Below are 5,991 nucleotides of genomic sequence, written 5' to 3' on the forward strand. Positions count from 1 at the left end.
GTTTGCCCTGGCAATGTAGACACTCCTGCTGGTCTTGTGAAACTGGGATAGGCCTTCAGAAAGAAATTGTCCTGGCAGCTTGCATCTGATCTCAGCACTGGATTGTAGACCCGGTTGCTGATTGTAACCTTGCATTCAAGTTAACTGTCCCTATGGTACATGTTTAATATCCTATACATATCTTTGATTTAAACCCCTGTACATGCAGTCAGTCATTTGGTGGTCAAAATGAGAACATGTTTCTGCAAGAGAAACCAAGTGGCTTGATGAGCATCAGCGAGGCTGTGCGATCTTGCTGTGTGCAGGGTGCTCACACATGGGAGCTGCCCAGTCCGGGGTTTCTCAAGAGGCTGGCACAAGTCCTGAACCAACTGTCATTCCTGTCCTGCCAGTCTCATGAGGTTGGGGCAAATTAGAGAAAGACAAATACCACATGATCTCACTTATCTGTGGAATCTAAGGAACAAAATAAACTGACAGCAAGATAGAACCAGAGGCGTGGATAGCAGAAACAGACTAACTGCTGTCTGAGAGGAAGAGCACTGCGGGGCTGGATGAAAAAAGGTGAAGGGATAAACTGAAGACCATATTTATATATCACATAGATACAGACAGCAGCTTGGTGATAGCCAGAGGGAAGGGGGTGGGGGAGGCAGAGGTGGACAAGGGGAGATCGATGGGAACAGAAAGGTTTTGCTTGGGACGATGTGTGTATCATGCAGTGTGCAGATGACATTTTGTTGAGTTGTACACTTGAAAACTGTATCGTTTTGTGAACCAATGTCACTCTAGTAAATTCAATAAAAACAAATAAGCAACAAACAAATGTCCAGGGATCAGCCAATGAGGTGGCCTCCAGGGCCTGGTTCCCAGAGGTAGAGTGAGCTCTGCCTAGTCTTTCTGGACGTCAATCAGAGGCTGAGGGAAGAAGCCAGGCTGAGGCCACCCCGGACATTCCAGGCTTCTGTGGTAGCAGGTGGAAGGACTGCTTAGTGTGTCCTGGGGCCCCGGGTCCTCCTCTGGCTCTCAAGGCAGGGCCAGTTTGGATGTTTGGCTTTTATGCTGTCTCAGTGGCCTAAACATTTGCAATCGAAGGGGAAGGAGCCTCTGCTGAAACCTGTGCTTGGGAACACAGACTTCCTGCAAAGTATGGACCCTGGAGGAGAGACCAAAAGGTAGGGGCCACATGCTCTGGCTGCTGCACAGTGTCACCTAATATCCCAGGCTGAGAGGAGAGCCAGGGAAAGGGGGAAAAGGGTGGAGGGGAGGGTATTTTATATACCAGAGCTGTGTGTATGTTGTTTTATCAAATTCTCAGAACAATCTCAGAAGGCAGGTTTTGATTTTACCATGTTGTACAGATGAAGAATCAGAGGATCAGAGAGGTTAAGTGACATGCCCAGGTCATATAGCCTGAAAGGAATGGAGCCAGGATCTACTGTAGGTCTTCTTGATCCCACACCTTCTCCCAGTGGCTGTGGCCTACTTCTTTGGGCAGCAGCTTGCCAAGGGTCTCTCTGGTACCTGAGAAGTGGGACAGATGGGGGTTCTCACATGGCTTCCTCTCTCTTCCCCAGGGCTGCCAGGAAGGGGTACAGAAACTCAGACACACAAGCCTTCCATGGCTCCTTATCACATCTGCAAATACCAATGGCTCCTGGGCTTGTTCTGCCAGGTCATGGCCGAGCACGTCCCCACCACTTTCGGCCACATCCTGAAACTGCCAAGAACACTGTGCTCTTGCTTGAGGGACCCCTAGCCCCATTTCTGGTCTCTGGGTCCTCGCTTTTGGCCCTTGTGGTTGGCCTCACCCTCCTTGCTGCCATGAGGTTCCTTGCCAAATACCCCTGGAGCCAGTATGTGGTCAACAGTTTGCACACAGACATATGTGACATCACCGAATCCTACTTCAGAGAGTGTGGCACCTGCTTTTGGGTGGCTGAGTGTGAGGGGCAGGTGGTGGGCACAGGCAGAGCACAACAGGGCCCTGTTTGCATGGGACCGGGCCATAGTGAAGTTGTCCTCCCCACTCCCCACTGTGCTGCAGCATCCTGCCCTGGCCCTCTACCGCACATCGGCTTCCGGAAAGCCCGCTAGTACTTCTTCACGAGAGCTGGGCACTAATCGTTGTCCCTGTATTGCAATCCACCTACTGGCTCCCCTCTGCGCAGGCCTTCCTGGCACCACACCAGAAAGGGGGCCTGTGATCTGGTTCCTTGTGGATTAGTCAGGATAGGACAGGCTCTGCAGCAATAACAAGTTAACCCTGAGATCTCACTGTGACAGCACAGTAACAGCTTTTGTTTGTTAAGATCAAAACCCATAACAATGGTGCGGATTCTGCTCCTTTCAGTCCTTTTGGGTTGTCACTGTTGCATTTATCAATCACAAACGAATAATAAACATTTACTTAGCTCATGAAAAAAACACACTATGATTAAATTGCAAATTGTTTAAGTTTATGGTAGGTAAAAAAAAAAATGCAGGTCATTCTGAATAAAAGAAACTTCTCCCATCTGTCATATTTTTTATTATTAATATAGGAACATGTTCTGCCTCTTTTAAAATAGTGAGGCAGTAACTTAAATTTTTAAACATAATCTAATATGGGATAATTGAGGATAAAATTGTAATGAAGGCAATCTAAAAGTGGCTAAGACTATAAATATCAGCAGCTTCCTAATACAAATGGATCACCTTTTCACTTTTGTCCTTGACAGCAAAAAAAACAAAGTAAGTTTATTGTTTTCATTTCCTGAATGAGGGGAATGTTACAATGTTACTCTTTTCTTCTTTTTAAAAAAATATTCTTATTAATTAATTTATTTTTGTTACAGATGTTTATCCTTTTCCCCTGAAAGACAGCCTCCTTCATATCCCACCCCCCAGCCAAGCATTGTTGTCTATGTCTATTGGTTATGCATCCATGCAAATAAGTTCTTTGATTTATCTCATCTCTCCCCTTTCCCCTCACCACTGAGGTACATCAGTCTGAACTGTACACCTTTCTACATCTCAATCTATTTTGTTCCTCAGCTTTTTTTTTTTTTTTTTTTGAGGTTTTATCTCTTTATTTATTTTTGTTACAGATGTTTCTCTTTTTTCCCCCACTGATTCCCCCCTCCCCATTCCTCCTCGCCCTGTCCCCAGCTTTGTTGTTTATGTCCATTGTTCATGCATACATGCATATAAATTCTGTGGTTTATCTCTCCCCCAACACCCCCTTTTTTGGGGATTATCAGTCTGTACCCCAATTTCAAGTCTCTGGGACTACCCCATTATTCAGACTGTTATGTTGATTATATTCCACAAATAAGTGAGATCATATGATACTTGTCTTTCTCTGTTTGGCTTGTTTCGCTTAGGATAATACTCTCCAGGTCCCTCCATGTCATCTCAAAGGATAAGAGATCTTTCTTTCTTACAACTGCATAGTACTCCATTATGTATATGTACCACAACTTTTTTATCCATTCATGTACACAAGGACATTTGGGCTGTTCCCAGATATTAGCTATTGTAAATAGTGCTGCTACAAACATGGAGGTACATATATTCTTTCTCATTAGTTGAGGATTCTTAGTGTATATTTTTAGAAGTGGGATCACTGGGTCAAATGGCAGGTCAATGTTGAATTTTTTGAGGTGACACCATATTGTTTTCCATAGTGGCTACACCAGTCTACATTCCCACCAGCAGTGTACTAGAGTCCCCTTTCTTCACACCCTCACCAACATTTGTTGTTTGATGATTTGTTGATTGCATCCATTCTGACAGGTGTGAGGTGATACCTCATTGTTGTTTTAATTTGCATTTCTCTGATAATGAGTAGCATTGAGCATTTCTTTATATGTCTTTTAGCCATTTGTATGTCCTGTTTGGAGAGGTGTCTATTTAGTTCCTCTGCCCATTTGTTAATTGGGTTCTTTGTCATCCTTTTGTTGAGTTGTATGAGCACTCTATATATGTTAGAAATTAACCTCTTATCTGATATATGATTGGCAATCATGCTCTCCCATACAGTGGGTAGCCTTTCTGTTTTGATGATTGCATCTTTTTGCTGTGCAGAAGCTTTTGAGTTTGATGTAGTCCCATGTTTTCATTTCCTCCTTTGTTTCTGTTGCCTTAGGTGATGTATCAGTGAAAATTCTTCTGCGTATGATGTCTGAGATTTTGTTGCCTACATTTTCTTCTAGGATTTTTATGGATTTATAAGTCACATTGAAGTCTTTTATTCATTTTGAGTTTATCCTTGTGTGTGGTGTAAGTTGATGGTCTAGTTTCACTTTGTTGCATACAGCTGTCTAATTTTCCCAGCACCATTTGTTAAAGAGGCTGTTTTTACTCCACCGTATGCTCTTGCCACCTTTGTCAAATATTAATTGAGCATATTGTCTTGGGTCCATTTCTGAGTTCTCTATTCTGTTCCATTGATCTATCTGCTTGTTCTTGTGCCAGTACAAGGCTGTTTTGATTACAGTGGCTTTGTAGTATAATCTGGTAATGTGATTCCTCCAACTTTGTTCTTGTTTTTTTTTAAGATTGCTGTGGCTATTAGAGGTCTTTTTTGGTTTCATATGAACTTTTATAGTATTTGTTCTAGTTTGGTGAAGTATGTCCTTGGTATTTTGATGGGCATTGCACTGAATTTATAGAATGCTATGGGTAGTATGGACATTTTAATGATGGTAATTCTTCCAACCCATGAACAAGGTATGTGCTTAGACTTTTTAATATCTACCTCTATTTTGTTTTTCAATGACCTGTAATTTTCTGTGAATTGGTCCTTTATTTATTTGGTTAAGTTTATTCCTAGGTATCTTAATTTTTTTTGCTGCGATGGTAAATGGGATTATTTTTTTTAGTTTCTCTTTCTGTGAGTTCATCATTGGTGAATAAGAATGCTATGGATTTCTTGATGTTAATTTTGTATCCTGCTACTTTGCTAAATTCATTTATTAAATCCAGTAAATTTTTGATGGAGTCTTTGTAATTTTCTACATATAGTATCATATCATCTGCAAATAATGACAGTTTCACTTCCTTCTTTCCAATTTGAATCCCTTTTATTTTCTCTTCCTATTGTTGTGGCTAAGACTTCCAGTACTATGTTAAATAAGAGGGGTGAAAATGGGCATCCTTGTCTTGTTCCTGTTCTTAGGAGAAATGCTTATAATTTTTGCCCACTGAGTATGATGTTGGCTGTAGGTTTTTCATATATGGACTTTATTATGTCGAGACATGATCCCTCTATTCCCAGATTACTGAGTGTTTTTATCAGAAATGGGTGCTGGGTTTTGTCAAACGCTTTTTCAGCATCTATTGATAAAATCATATGATATTTATCTTTCATTTTGTTCATGTGGTGTATCACATTTATAGATTTGTGAATATTGTAAGCCTTGCATCCCTGGGAGGAATCCCACTTGGTCATGGTGAATAATTTTTTTGATGTATTGCTGGATTCTATTTGCTAGTATTTTGTTCAGGATTTTGGCATCTATGTTCATCAGGGATATTGGTCTGTTGTTTTCTTTTTTTTTGTACTGTCTTTTTCTGGTTTTGGAATTAGAATTATGCTGGCCTCATAAAACAAGTTTGGAAGTCTTTCTTTGTCTTGAATTTTTTGAAATAGTTTGAGGAGAATTGGTATTAATTCTCCTTTGAATATTCGGTAAAATTCTCCTGTGAAGCCATCCGGGCTTGGGATTTGTTTGCTGGTAGAGTCTTGATTATATCTTCCATTTCTTTTGTTGTTATTGGTGTGTTCAAGTTTTTTATCTCTTCCCCGTTCAGTTTTGGGAGACTACGTGTTTCTAGAATGTTGTCCATTTCACTTGGATTGTTGAATTTGTTGTCATATAATTGTTTATGATATTTGTTAATGATCCTTTGTATTTCTGTGGTGTCAGTTATTATTTCTCCAATTTCATTTCTGATTTTGTGTATGTGGGCTCTCTCTCTTTGTTTCTTGGTGAGTCTAGGTGAGAG

This window comes from Molossus molossus, unplaced genomic scaffold (assembly GCF_014108415.1).
Source record: "Molossus molossus isolate mMolMol1 unplaced genomic scaffold, mMolMol1.p scaffold_m16_p_21, whole genome shotgun sequence".
Classification (NCBI taxonomy): Eukaryota; Metazoa; Chordata; class Mammalia; order Chiroptera; family Molossidae; genus Molossus; species Molossus molossus.